Source organism: Myotis davidii, unplaced genomic scaffold (assembly GCF_000327345.1).
Source record: "Myotis davidii unplaced genomic scaffold, ASM32734v1 scaffold962, whole genome shotgun sequence".
Taxonomy (NCBI): Eukaryota; Metazoa; Chordata; class Mammalia; order Chiroptera; family Vespertilionidae; genus Myotis; species Myotis davidii.
Genome location: NW_006295559.1, coordinates 5,896,961 through 5,912,903, shown reverse-complemented (window position 1 = coordinate 5,912,903; position 15,943 = coordinate 5,896,961). Strand labels below are relative to the sequence as shown.

General features: G+C 39.8%; 1 protein-coding gene across 5 annotated transcripts in view; it reads left to right on the top strand.

The window, feature by feature from the left end:
* Positions 1-15,943, top strand: part of CPNE4 (copine 4) — a 347,198-nt gene that overhangs the window by 193,282 nt on the left and 137,973 nt on the right. The window lies entirely within an intron of this gene.

Genomic DNA, 15,943 nt, shown 5'->3' with positions numbered 1-15,943 from the left:
AGGAATGATTGTATCTGGAAATTAGTATGCTGAAAAGAAACTTAAACCTATTGCTAATCTCTAATTGTAAAATAGATGTATGAGATGAAACCAGGAGCACATGAAACCATTTTCAGATAGTATTCACCTTCTTTGACTGGGGATTTTGAAAAAATCAGTGAGAATACCAAATCCAGATTTATTACTGGCTTAAAAAAATTAATGGTGTATGTCTTATAACTTGTATGTTTTCATTTGTGGCATTTTAAAGATCTTTTTGTTGTTTCTTCAACACATATTTATTGAGCATCTATTATGTGGCAGACCCTGCACTAGACACTAAAATATGGCATTAAAATAGTCAGTCAGATATGTCTGTTGTTTTCATGAAGCTTAAAACTTGGTAGAAGCCAAACTTTAACAAATAAGCACATAGAAATAAGGAGTTACAATCCAGATAGCCTGGCTGCCATGGCTCAGTGGTTGAGTGTCGACCTCTGAACCAGGAAGTCATGATTCGATTCCTGATCATGGCACATGCCAGGATTGCCAGCTCCATCCCCAGTGTGGGTGTGCAGGAGGCAGCTGATCAATGATTCTCTCTCATCATTGATGTTTCTAGCTCTCCCTCTACCTTCCTCTCTTTAAAACAAATAAAATAAAAAGACTATTATGGTCCTCAGGCATTGCTATTAGCCATTACTTTCAAAAATTGCTTTTCTGTTTCCTTGTTTGGTCAATGAAAGAAAATATCAAACTGTACAGGGCATATCTGTATTTCGCAGGCAAACAACTCCAGTAAATGACTTGTGAATGGTGTGAAGTCTTCTGCAGTTTAGATTAGGGAACCCAATCATGACATTCAATTCAGGTAGATATCCAGGAAGTTTTTGGTGGTAGGAACATGGTCTAAGCTAGTCCTAAGGTAGCAGAAATCTCAGGCTACCAGCTTTGGAAATTGCTCCTCCAGGCTCCTATACCAGCAGGTGGTGACAAGCACTGGGCAGAGGACCCCAGCCCGCTTCAAGCTATACCTTCACTCCTGCCTCTGGGGTCCCTGGTGTGTCAGATGAAGGGGACCTGACACTTGAGTTTTTTTCACATCTTCCCACAAGCCCAAGGGAGACACTGCCAACAGTGTTTCTCTGTTTTCGGTGTGAGCAAATTGACTTCAGAGCTTCCCGATCTCCAGCCCTGAGCTTGCCCACTGATGATGCATATCCAAGAGGAGGATCATTGAAGTAAAAAGTGACCTCTCCTAACACCAGTGAACCCATAGCACTGGAAAATTCCAGGGAGAGCAGAATGTGGGGATCTCAAACAGCACCAATGGGTGAACCCTCTTGGATGAGGTCAAGCTTTGTAGATATCTGATGAAAATCCACACATTTATGCCAGCATATACCTAAAAACATCCTATATAATAAAAAGGTAATATGCAAATTGACCCTAATGGCAGAATGACCAGGAATGACTGGTCACTATCACGTGCACTGACCTCCAGAGGGCAGACACTCAACGCAGAAGCTGCCCCCTGGTGGTCAGTGTGTTCCCACAGGGAGAGCTCCAAGCTGGGCTGACGGCTGCGAGCACAGTGGTGGTGGCGGGAGCCTCTCCCACCTCCTCGGCAGTGCTAAGGATGTCCAACACATCCCCCAAGGACTCTTGGGCTGCCAGAGGGATGTCTAACTGCCAGCTTACGCCTGATCCCCTGGGGAGCGGGCCTAAGCCAGCAGGTGGACATCCCCTGAAGGGTCGTGGACTGTGAGAGGGTGCAGACCGGGCTGAGGAAACCCCCCTCACACCCGAGTGCATGAATTTTCATTCACTGGGCCTCTAGTAATTTATAATAGCAATTTACTCTGCCCAGTTGTCAGGGCTATGAAATATTCAAAATGTCTTTCTTTGGCGTGTCTAAGATGCAGAGAACTTAGAATTTCCCTGGAACACACAAATTGCTTTGCTGGGTGGAGGGTGCCATTCTCTCTAACTGGCACCGTTTGTTTGGTGCCCAGGTTTCCTTCCAGGAGGCTCATTCAGTATTCATGTTCAATCTGGTTGCACCGCAGGGAAGAGTGGCATTCAATTCATGGTGCAAAGGAGGAAAACAGGACAAAAATCTGTCCTCGACAGCGGAAGGAAGGAAGTCTGTTTTTCCCAGGCCATTTAACAGCTGATCAGGGGTAGCCAGCCATTCCCCACCTGCTTAAGATGAAGTTATTCAGCAAACATCCTCCTGGATCAGTGGTTCTCAACCTTCTGGCCCTTTAAATACAGTTCCTCATGTTGTGACCCAACCATAAATTATTTTCGTTGCTACTTCATAACTGTAATGTTGCTACTGTTATGGATCGTCATGTAAATATCTGATATGCAGGATGGTCTTAGGCGACCCCCGTGAATGGGTCGTTCGACCGCCAAAGGGGTCGCGACCCACAGGTTGAGAACCGCTGCCCTGGATCCTTCTGAGTAAAGCTGTTTTTGCAGGTTGTGTGAATGGAGTTTCCTCCAGTGCAAGCCCCTTTACTAGTAAGTGCTGCAATTTGTAAAAATTGAGAGATTCTCTTTGATACCAAACAACACTGAGTAGAAAGAAAAGATCAACACGAAGGGCATTTACACAAAGGATGATTTCCGACTCAATATCCCCCGCCATGGATGGATTCATTCTGTGCTCAGGATGTTACGTGGATGATAGGATTTTGCCTAAGTCTCTCCTGTGTCCAGTTTATCCTCTAGTGGTCTGTTTCCGTTCCTACCTCTCCTGGTAAAATGGGAAATTGGAATCCTTGGGCTCTGACAGAATCTTGCTTTCTTGGATGACAAGCCACTGGAAGTCAGGATTGGGTTCTAGAATAAGAGGGTTCAACCCTTCCTCAAAACCAGCTCTTTGTTTTCTGCAGAAATGGCAGGGGCAGGAGCAGGAGAGAGTTGAGACTTCCAAAACACACAGAATCGCGTAAGCCTGATACAGTCATGCGTCTTAGCCTCCTTCCACCAAGCGCTGGGTTCCAGATCTCCTAGCCAGGAGCTGCGGTGAGCTGCCTTCCTTTCCCTGTCTTCTCCTTAACCGGACCTGGGAAGAGAAGGAAAGCAAGGGAGCAGAAAAGCCAGACCCAAATAATCTGCCACCGGAAGACGAGGTTTCCCAATAAAGCAATAGACTGTAGGCTCTGCTTGATAAGGTATTTGACTTTCCAGACACAAACACTCAAAACGTGTTCTTCATAAAGACTGAAATCTGAGTGTGGTGTTTAGGGAGAGGGGACTTGGGGAATTGAAGAGAAATCCTTCTAGCTCAAAGTTATCCTTTTGGTAGGCAGATTGGATCTGAAGCTCTTGTTTTGAAGAAATATTCGCAGAGGAAGCAGAGAAAGGTGTGGCTGTGATTTCTTGTTTTCTTTCAAAGCATGAACGATTTTCTCTCCTTGGAGAAAGGGGTTACGGCTGTCCCCCCAGCCCTTCTTATCTGTGCCCCAGCCAAGCTGAAGGGAGAACTGGGCTGGCTATTCATATAAAAAAATGCCTTTCACTGGTCTTAGACAGGCCCAGCCCTCTAGAGCTGCTAATTTTTTAACCAGTCTGAACTGGTTTTCTTCAGGTTTCTTTAAAGGGCCAGCTCTAAATATGTCTCAATACAGTGCATCACTCCTGGATAGAGGGTAAACCAAGCTACGAAGTAATGAAGTTTTCTTTCTTTTTTTTAAATTAAATATCTAAATAGAATACATATGCACACCACACACACACACACACACACCACTTTCCACACCACTTATCAAGCCTTTACTATCTCAAAATCAGATGTCATAAATAACCTATAGACCAGTGATGGCGAACCTTTTGAGCTCGGCGTGTCAGCATTTTGAAAAACCCTAACTTAACTCTGGTGCTGTGTCACATATAGAAATTTTTTGATATTTGCAACCATAGTAAAACAAAGACTTATATTTTTGGTATTTATTTGATATATTTAAATGCCATTTAACACAGAAAAATCAACCAAAAAAATGAGTTCGCGTGTCACCGCTGACACGCGTGTCATAGGTTCGCCATCACTGCTGAAGACTAAAGACAAAAGCAGGGGGAGGAAAGAAGGAAAACAAGGAAACGTGAGAAGAAGAAAAGAAAGCAAAAACAGAGGGAGGGAGGGGAGAAAGGAGAGAGGAAGGAGAAGGCCTTTTGCACACGCATTTATGCTTTTGTTTAGACTCTCTTTTAACGTTTTGTTATGATTTATTATGGAGACAACATTAACGGGCATCCAAATGAAAGAGAGATTTCACTCACAGCCTTGCTTCAACGACAAACCAAAGTGGTTCCACTCGTCTGTGTTCTCTTCCTGTCCCCATCCTGATTTTGGCACCAATTCATCTGTCATTTATCATTGATTCTAGAGCAGCCTTGCTTGAGGGACATCACTGGCTTATTAATTGCTCTTCAGAACAAAATCAAATGAAACAACATTAAATGTGGATTGTAAAATGAACGGTGAGCACAGAAACTCAGCAAAACTGGGAAAACTGCATCTTACAGATAGGATTTTGAATCTTAATTCTTTTATTATAAACATTTTGTAGGGCTGTATCTAGTCTTTATAATTCTGATTTTCATCCCATTAGATTAGGTTATCAAGGGGCAGCCTCTGGACCACCCTGCTTTGGCAAATATTTAAGCCTCTTCCCAGTGGGTGCTTGAGCCAGCTTGTACCAGCTCGTTTGTGCTGGCTCACTGTGCACCTCTCTTCCCTGCTCTGGGTTCAGTGACTTCAAATTGGTAGCTTGATCTTGACCATGGTGGTAGTCTTTACATAATACAAATTGGCAAATATTGCAAACTTACCAGCATCCCACTGCTTATTTATATTTTTTTGCTATTATATATAATAACATCATGATTATCTTTGACTAAGCTTCCCAATTGTTTCCTCCTACTAGCATCTGGAAGAATTCCACCAAGGGGATAATGATAATAAAGTAGTAATAGATAAAGGTTAACAGTTCTTGAGTACTTTAGTCAACAGCATTCCCAGAGCTCTACCTCTGAGCCCCAACAAATGGACCCTCTGGAGCCCTGGTTTTCCAAGTCCTCCCCTCCCCTGTCACAAGGCCAGGAGGATTCGCATCTTCTCTTTGGGCACCTGAAGCTTGGCAGCCCTGAAGCTGCTGGTGCCAGATCTGCCCAAGGTGTCTGTTCTCTTCCTTGTACCATTTGGTTCCAGTGGTCAGTGAGTTGATGCAGCTTCTCCATCCTCAGCATCTTCACCCTCTCTTCCACAGAGCCCTCTTCTTTGCCTGCTTTCCCAACGATGTGGCTCTCCTTCCGAGGTTCTGGGGTCTGCCTCCACCTCAGCAACGTCTCTTCCATCACCTCATGGCTCCCTCTGCCTTCCAGTTTCTTTTCCTGTTTCTCAGTCTCAGAGGAGTCAACTGTTGCCTTAGCAAAAGACCACCAGAAAGGCTATTCATCAAGAAAGTGAAGTTTATGAGACTCACTGCAGTGACAGGGAATGCTGCCTGGATGCAGTCTTAGTAGCGTCTCAGGTGGGGTAGGGTGAAGGGAGGACATTTAAAAGGTGTTAGAGTCTGGGCTGGGTGACAGAAGGCAGGTCCTGCAAGGCACAGACCTGGTTTGGTTGGGGAGAGTTTATGAGCTTTTGATTGGTGGGCACAGTAAGGTGAATGGCCTAAAACAACTCAATAAGCAAGCCATTAGTCTTCATAAATAAGCTGTTAGGTTGGTTCATGGTCTCATCTTCCCAATGCAAGTACTTTCTAATGCGATGAACTAAATCACTTTTGTTTGTTCCCAGTAACGTTTAGTGCAGGAGGAGGGAACGTGCTTGGTCCCAGTAGGGTTTATCACAGAGAGGGGGAAGTGCGACATGTTCAGTTCTCGAGAGGAAGAGGCCCTGTCTGCACCGATGCCTGTGAGTTCCCAAACAGGGAGGAGGCCTTCATCCACTTCTCATAGACCCTCAGGCAGGAGCCTGAAACAAGTCGCTGAATTCAGTACCAGTGACAGCACAGGCATCATGCCCAAGAGGCCTTCCATCCCACAATCCACTGGTGTTCCTGCAATGAGGTCTGTTCCTTACATTTTCTGGATGCACTTCCTGGCTGTAGTGACAATGAGAGCATTGACAGGAGGCCTTTGTGAAACGGCTCAGGGGCTCTTCTCTGGATCTAGTCATTGTCTTCCTCACAGGCCCATTGGGAAGCTGTACAAATAAGAGCCCTGGTAGCCTGCCCAATCCTACCAGTGGATGCAAAAAGTAAGTCTTTGTTATGTATTTCTTACTAAATGCATAAAGCAGTTTTCTTCTTTTGAATTGTGTTCATAGGATAATTTCCAAAAGTGGGACTACAGGGTAACAGGAAATGAACATTTTCATGCATCTTGAATTATACTGCAGGCTACTTTCTATAGTGGGTAGTGGGGATTTATACTGACAGCAGCAAAGTATGAGTGTACTATTTTTACCACAATATGACTAGCATTAAGTTGTATGATTCAAAATATATACTATAATTTAATTATAGTATTTCTTATATTTAAATTTCTACTTCTTTGATTTCTCATAGGCTTAATATTTGAATACATGGTCTTTATAGCAATGACTACAACTAAAAGATAAGCAAAAAGAAAACTTAAGCACCCTTAAAAAATGCCACCTAAAAGTAGACACTGTGACTAGCTGGCTATATCTTTAAGGCTTTTTTCTTTCTACTAGTATACATACACTAGAGGCCTAATGCACAAAATTCATGCAAGAGGAGGCCTTTCTTCCCTCAGCTGCTGGCACTGGCTTTCCTCTGGCACCAGGGACCCGGGCTTCCCTCGCAGCCTCGGCTTTGTTTGGAAGGTCGCCGGGAAGGACATCCAGAAGGACGTCCAGTCTAATTAGCATATTATGCTTTTATTATTATAGATTCATTTTTCCTATAAAAATGGGGTCACATTGTCCAACCTATTTTGTAGCCTGCTTTTTTTCATTCATCCACCTATTTTGAACAGTTTTCCAATAACATGGATCCTTAACATCAGTTGTACTGATGGAGCATTTATTCCATTGTCATGAGGCAGCATAAATAGAGATCAAGAACATAGACTGAAGTGCCGACTACTGGGTCCAAATGCCAGGTCATCCTAGTAGCCATGTGACTTTGGGCAAGTTGTTTAGATCCCTGTGACTTTTAAAATGGAGATCATAACAATACTGCCCCTTAGGGTTGTTTTGGAGGTTAAACAAATTAAAACTTTAATACTTACATAGGCTGGCACACCATGTTAGTGTTTGCTGCAAACAATGTTGGGTGTGCCATAGTCAATTAATCAAAGTATATTATTGGATATTTCAATTGTTTCCTATTTTCTTCTAAGACTGAAAATGCTTTGATCAACATTTCTTAGATTAATTCCCGAATATTAAATTACTTGATCAAAGAACACAGACATTGTTAAAGCTTTTGTACCTATTGCTAAATTTCCCTCCAAAAAGTACATCCCATAAGCAGTGTAGGGGAGGGCTATTTCTTCCTTAAGCAACGAATTTCCTGTAGATTCTTTGCCTGCCTGCCTGCCTGCCTGCCTGGCTGCCTGCGACACGTGAAGTCTGGGTGGTAAATATGATCCGATCAAAGAGCCAATGGCACAGTTTCCTGTGGCCTCTTTGTTCTGCCCATCATAATTTCCGCGTTACCTGGCCTCGGACTTGATCCATACCAGGGAACAGTGGCTACTTAAGCACTATTTCAAGTGACAAATAATAACTGCTAATACTGCATTTGGGTTATCATTAACTTGAGCACACCTCCAGAAGTAAGCCGAAGGTTTGCAAGAATAACAACCTAATTTATTATAACTCCCTGTGAGCACAGTGAGCAGTGGACCGGTTTATCATGACGGGCATTTCAGAAGGGTGTACTTTGGATCAGCTGCATCAAAGGAAGGCTGCTTGAATGTGGTTCATGTTATCTCAGTTTTTAAGTCAGTTGCTAAATCACACTTATCAGGATACTTTATTACTTGTCCAATTTAAAGAGGAAAAACTCATTGTGCAAGAGAATCAAACACTGGCTGCTTTGTCATAATTAAGGACACATGCAACCTCGACTTTCTTGAGGGGAAAATTAATTACTGTATCTGGAGATTTTAGATAGTTCTATTCTGTGTAGAAGAGATAGTTCTGTTTTCTAAAAGAATCCATTTTGTGTCTATACGTTCTTTTTTTGCCTTATCTCCTCCTTCCCCACAGGAATCTTAATGGGGTTGGTCTAGTCACTGTTTTGTTTTGTTGTGTGTGTGTGTGTGTGTGTGTGTGTGTGTGTGTGTGTGTGTGTGTGTGTGACTTTTTTTCCTGCCTTGACATGTACAAGTTTAATTGTAATATGAAAAGAACATAATTCTTTGCCCATTTAAACTTGGTGAAGGAAAAAGAAATAATGTACATCTTAAGTAAGGGAAAAACACTTGATATTTCTAATGTTATTACCTGAGCTTTCCCACTGAAAGGAATGAAATTATATTTATCAAATATTTCTTTCAAGAAGTGGTTATCTAGCTCTTGCTTGATATTGTCAGGATGTTAGTCAGCTCTCTCTTCTTCTGGTTACCCTGTTCAGGTTATAAGCCTGACTGTTCACTTGTTAATGCCTGGGGGGAAGTTAGAATATGCATGTCATCATACTGTCCTTCTTAAATTACTCTCAAACCTTGAAGAGGGAGGCTGAAGCCCTTGGCCATATGAGGTGATGGGCCAAGATCTTTCCCTAATACACTTTCTCCCTAAAACCACACAGATGAAGAGGTAACTATTTCTGAGTGGTAGCACTACATTAAGTTCACCTGTCATTTACAGTATTGAAAGCATGTATTGTTTACTCTTATTATTCAAGAAACAAAGACCTAGAAAGTTGTCTGTTTTAACTAATGTCAGAAAGAGATGGGATGAGACAAGACACTGTAACTAACATACATTGAGCATCAACTACAGACTATACATGCTAATATGTGATAAATGATTCAGCCTCTCTCCCTATCTCCCTCTCTCCCTCTCTCCCTCTCCATCTCCCTCTCTCTCTCTCTCTCTCCCCAGAATATCTTGCCAGGTAATGTTTCATAAATTGCATTTGGAAAATATCTCATTATACTGGTGAGATGTTGGAGACCGAGAGAGGTTAAGTGACTCTCTTAAGCTCACAGACATTTTAAGTTAAAATAGGTGTTCAGCCCTAGCCCCAGCCACTTCACCCCACATAACACCCCTCTTAATCTCGAGCAGTCATACTATTGCTTTAACAATGAAGCCTCACAAGGTATTAGAAATGCTTGAACTCCAGCCGATATTTTCTCCTGTGGTTTCTTTTTTATCCTACATATTACTCAATATTAATTCTCAACTTGAGCAACAAAAGCAAGTAGTTCCTTGTTTGTCCTAAACAAAAATATCTTAAGATACTGAACCTCAGTTTAGAAATAAGATATCGTGGAGAAGCTTAGCTGTCTTTGATTTGACAGGCATAATGCAGTTAAGGGCACAGCCTTTGGTTGAGACGGGCAGCCCTGACCCATATCTGCCTCTGTCACTTAACTGCTGGGTTCTTTACTTAATGAGGGCAGTTTCTAAGTTGGTTTTGTTCAACAGAATATACCCACTGAGGTAAAAAGATTAAGCAAAAGCAAATAAACAAAACAAAAGAAACTCATAGACACAGATAACAGTATGGTGATTACCAGAGGGAAAGGGGGTAGGGGGAGGTAGAGGAGAGTAAAGGGGTGTGTAGGAAGGAGACTTGACTTGGGGTGGTGAACACACACTGCAATATACAGATGATGTATTATAGAACTGTACACTTGAAACCTATATAATTTTATTAACCATTGTCACCCCAATAAATTCAATTAAACACTTATTAAAGTTGCCTTTTCTTCTGGTTATCAATCAAACAGCCTCAAAAATTAGTGGTTTAAATAACAATGTATTGTTATATCCCATGATTCTGTGAGTCAGCACATCAGACAGGGACAGAGAGGAAAGCTTGTTTCTGCACCCCAAAGTCTGGGCCCTCAGTTGGGAAGACTTAAATAGGTAGATATAGAAACAGTTTGAGGATGGCTGGATCTCTCCCCCCATCCCCCGCCCCGCCCCCTGTAAGTCTTGCTAGGCATAGCTTGGGCTTCCTCACAACATGGCATCTCAAAGTAGTAACAGTAGTTGCATAACAGCTCAGAGCATAGAAGAAACCAACGTGGAAGCTGCCACTCATCTTGAAGCTAGGCCAGCAACTAAGTATCACATAGCTTCCACCAAATGCTGTTGGCTAAAGAAGACACTGAATGGCCAGATTTTATAAGAAGTAAATAGATGTGTGAATAGACATCTTTTTTGAATAGAAATGAAAAATAATTTGAGCCCTCTTTAACCCACCACATGTCTCAGTAAGGCCATTTCAATCTATCCTATTTAAAACTCTAATCCCCTTAATGTTTCCTATCCCTATTCTTGTTGTTGTTTTTTTATGTACAACAACATAATCACTAAGTATATTTTATATCTTCCATATTTCATTTGCTGATTATATCTTCCATTCGGATACAAATTCCATAAATCCAGGGACTTTTTCCTTTATGTTTACTGTTTTATCTTCAGTAACTACAATAGTGTGTAACACACAGTAGCACTCTATAAACAGTTACGAAAGAATGAATGAATGAATAAGACTGGGATAAGATAACTACTGTGATCTTCAGTTTCTTGATCTGCAAAATGAGAATAATACTATCTTCATTCTAAGGCACTTGTGAGATTTAAATGAGATCAGGTACATGAATATTTAGTATAGAATCTGCAAAATAATTAGTAGCCGTTCATTTGAGTGGCCACTGTTGCACCTAAATGGATTTCAGAAAGATCATAAAATAGACAACATCTCTTTGGGCACCTCTTAATATTCAGACATACAGAGGAAATAGGCTATGTTGAGCCAACTAAGGCTTCTCTCTCCAGGATATTTGGCCTTAACTATAAAAGGGGAGTGAGAATTTGATGGAAGGGGCAGGAGTCACTTATTTTAAAAATGACATTCCCTTGAAGCAAACATCAAAGTTGCTCGAAAGAGCCTTAATAAAATGGGCATTATGGTGGATCATTATTTATATTTCACCAAGCAGGGGAACATCACATGGGTGCTATCATTTGCTCCTTAATTGATTGACTCTAAATAGTAACCCAGCCATGTATTTCCACTCAAAAAGGCCTCCCGATTTGTTCATTTGCAGTGCTAACGCAGATTTTCATCTCCTCTCAGCTGGAGAATCACGTGTTGTTGTTTTTCTGAGAAACATTCAGATATCCTACCTGCTTCCATTTCAGCATCTGTCTTTGCTCCTTTCTCTTCATAGAGTTGTTGAGAGTTAACCCAAGACATCACTGTGGGGCGGTACGTCCTAGGGTTCTAAGAGAGGCAAATGCAATCAGAAACAGCAAGCGCATAGAATTATAAAGGTACTAAGTACAGGTGTCAGCTGCCTCGTGTATCTGGTTGAACTTGACTCAAATTATTTCATGGTCTGTGGGAACCTAGAGCCACCCCCTGGCACCCCACCAATTAAGGAAAGTCCGCAGAAGCTTACTTTCCTGTAGATCTCTGCCTCTATGACTTCCCCTTTTTTTTCAATAGTAGCACCCTGTCATTCCGGGCAATATGTCTAATTATCAAGACTATATATTAACATTTCTTGTGTTCGGCAAAAGAGATGAAAAGTGTTTTAAACACCAAAGCTTTTGGCATTTTTTTACCCACTGTCTCTTCATAGTCACCCATAAAATTCCAGTAACGCATGGCACACTGTGCACTGCCCTTGGGGGTGTAATAATTATAGTTCAGGAGGACTTAGATGAGTTTATTGACATTCTCCCAGAAGGGAATGGAGACTTTATGGAAGTACACTCTCAAGAATTACTCTTAGACATGCCAGGGAAGTTTTACATTTTGAAATTGGACAGGAGGGTCTCTCTGGAAAAGGATTAAGAATGCCTATGATAGGATGAGGCAGATGATCCTAATGTGATTTAGTGAATAACGATAATAAGGCAGACATGTGTCCTTTGTATTTAACAAATCCCATTACAAAACACACAAAGGAAATAATTAACACTGGGAAGTGTAAATCCTGAATAGATCTGATGCCCAGCTTCTGAATATTAAGAAACTTGTCAAACCTATTGAGTCTCCTAGCAAGGCAGCTCTCAGATTTTTGGCTCCTGAAGATCCAATGGAACAGTAATCAATTTGTAATTGTTTTGTATTCTTTCATCCCTTCAGGTTGTAATGGAGGCAGTGGATGGAATTGCAATTAACTCCTTGGGGTAAATATGAGTAGTCAATGGGTAGCACTTGCAGGATTAAAAATAATTTTTTTTACAAATTCACAAAAGAAAGACTTTATTGTATTTAAGTAATGCTCATCTGTCAGTGGCCCATGTAGCTATTTTCCTAGTAGTTGCCACCATTGCCTCCTCCGCAGGATTGAATTGCCGTCGCTTACTCTGTGCCATCCTGGAGCATGATGCCCTCGTGGCTCTATAATTCTCTCACAGTGCATCTAGGCTCATTCCATTTATTAAGGAGCAAGTTATTTGAAAAAAGTAGCCCAAATAAATTGGAAGAAAGCTATTTTATGTTTCACTCTGTAATCATCATAGTTACTTGGTAAAGGAATGCACATGCCTTTTGGGCACTATACAACTTCTCACACCTTGAAATCATATTGGACCACACAACTCTCATTTCCTGTTCCACATTTTAGGAACTGCCAAAAATCTAGTCTCACAAAGATATCATGACATTAAAAGAAATGTAGTAATGATCTGATGGTGAAAATGTAAACTACTTAGAGCTAGTAGTTTGCAATTTAGCCAATAGATAGAAGAAATCCCTATATTTCTCTTGAACATATCCAGTGTTGCTGTGCATTAACTGTGATGCCTTGTGGTGCCTTGGTGTACAATTTGGAGCCATGGCTCATAGCTTCATGTCACAGAAGCACCTAACCTACAGAATCAACTACACTCTTGCAGCTAGAAGCTATTTTCTTGTGTTCAAAGTTACATATTTTAACAATGTTCTCTAAATGTGAATCAACTAACTCAAAGAATCAGAATCCATTAGGACGTGGGAAGAAAAGTTCCTTGTTATTTGCAAACTACATATCCAACAAAGGACCATCCTGAGTATATTTTAAAAAATCTCAAAACTCAGCAGTAAAAAACAAAATCCAATTAGAAAATGGGTAAAAGACGTGAAGCATCATTTCGTCGAACAGAAAATATAAATGGCAAATAAGCTATGAGATGTTCAGCATCATTAGCTATTAGGGAAATGCAAATTCAAACCACACTGAAATATCACTAAATGCCTGTCAGGGTAGTTAAAATAAATAATAATGACAATAACAAATGCTGGGGGGGAGGGATTTGGAGAAACTAGATCACTAATTCATTGCTAATGAAGATGTTAAAAGATACAGCCACTCTGAAAAAGTTTTTCAGTTTCTTTAGAAATTAATATGGAACTACCATGAAACTCAACAGTTATACTCCTGGGCATTTGTCCCAGAGTAATTAAGACTTACGTGCACACACACAAAAACCTCTACCCAAATGTTTCTGGCAGTTTTATCTGTGATAGCCACAAACTAAAAACAACCCAGATGTTCTTTAATAGGTGAATAGTTCAACAAAATGTGCATTTCCCCATCATGGAATTCTACTTAGCAGTATAGGGGACCTAGAAACCCACAACCTGGAGGAATCTCCAGAGAATTGTGGTAAGAAAAGAAGGCCAACTCCAAAAGCTTACATACCATTTGAGTCCTTTTAACAAGCATTCTTTTTTTCTTTTTTCTTCTTTAAATACATTTTATTGACTTTTACAGAGAGGAAGGGAGCGGGATAGAGAGTTAGAAACATCAATGAGAGAGAAACATCGATCAGCTGCCTCCTGCACACCCCCTACTGGCGATGTGCCCGCAACCAAGGTACATGCCCTTGACCGGAATCAAATCCCGGACCTTCAGTCCGCAGGCTGATGCTCTATCCCCTGAGCCAAACCAGTTAGGGCTTAACAAGCATTCTTGAATTGAAAAAACAATAGTAATGGAAGACAGATTAATGAATGTTGGCAGTTAACAAAGGGTTGGGTCTATGAGGGAAGTAGTATGGCTTATGAAAAAGGAAATCTGAGGCATCCTTGTGGTGTTGGAAATATTTTATATCAATGTCAGTTTTCTGGTTATAATACTGCACTATAGTTTTGTAAGATGTTATTATTGGGGGAAACTGAGTAAAGGGTACAAAGATATCTTTGTATTATTTCTTACAATTGCATATGAAGCTACAATTAACTCAAAATTAAAAAAAATGCAATTTAAAAATAAATTGAATGTAAGTTTAAAAAATATTTTATCACCATTGACTATTTTTCCTATTTCCATTTCTGTGTTATTATTGTTAAAATAAAGAGAAGTCAATAGCTTTTAAATTTTTCTTTATTTAATTCTTATATTTTAATTTCAGGCACTTTATCAAACTTTTTAATTAATATTGGTAGATTTTATGAGTGTCTCAGTTCATTGTAGGTATACTATCATGTAATTAATTTTTTAAAAAGGTCATTTTAGCTATAATTTTCAGTGTAGCTTCTAGTTATTTAATTTTATTATATATTTTCAAACAACCTTTTAGACGATTTAAATAGTAAAAACAGGCGTTATTGCCTCGTTAATAACTTTAATTGAAATGGTTTTATTAGCTTATGTTTTCTATTCAGATTTTATTTCTCCTAGTTATTTAAGTGGTTTCCAGTCATTTTTGCCTTTTGTATTGTTTTCAGTGTCTATAGATATGATCACACAGTTTCCTTCCTTTAATGTATTATGGTTAATTGAACTGATAAATTATCTGATATTGAACTCTATTTGTATCACTGGAATAAACTCTACTTGATCAGAATGTACTTTTGTATACACTGCTGGGTTCCTTTGCCAGTGTTTTATTTAGAACTTCGTATCTATATTCCTAAATGAAGTTGGTGTGTACTTTTCTATTTTCCTATCATTCTTCATCAGATTTTGGTAATAAATGTATGCTGGTTCCATGAAATTAACTGGGAAGCTGTCTAGCTCTTTTATGTCCTAGAACAGTTGAGGTGACATCCTAATTATATATTCTACAAAGGTTAGGCTAAATCTCAGCTGTGAACCCATCTGGTCCTCCTGCCCTTTTCAATGGGAGATCTCTAATCACCTTTACCGCCTCATCTACAGTTGTTGGTCTATTCAAGTTTTCCACTTCTGAGATAGGCTTGAGTAATTTATATTTTGCTAAAAATCATTTCCCCGTTAGGAAATAATTTGCATGTAATATTTTTTAATCCTTCCTGCATCTATGATTGCTCTTTCTCTTTTATCTATAATCAGATTTCTAGGTGTTGATCTCTTTTATTTTACATTATTTTCAAAGAACCGCCTCCCAAATTTCCTTTCTTTCCCATATTTATATTTCTGTCTTCCATTTTGTTGATATAAACTTTTATGTTTATTAATTCCACCTCCTACTTTTTTTCTGATTTATTTTAATGTCGCCTTAGTTTCTTATGATAAGTATCATTTCTATATTTTTATTCTTTATTCCTTAGTAGTAAAAGCATTTAAGGTTACACTTTTTCCAAAGAGTAGAATTTTCTCTGAGTCCCCTAGGGTTTGATGAGAAATCTTTTTCTGGTTGTTTGAAATGTCTTTTTCCTCTTTAATACAAAGACTATCCACGAATTTTGTTTTTAAACTTCACAGTAAATAAGATTTTCGGTCACTTTTTAGTTTTTTATTTCTATTTTTATTGGATTTTTTTTTCAGAGAATGTGTCCTATAAAATCTCTAGTGCTTAAACTTTATTAAGATTTAC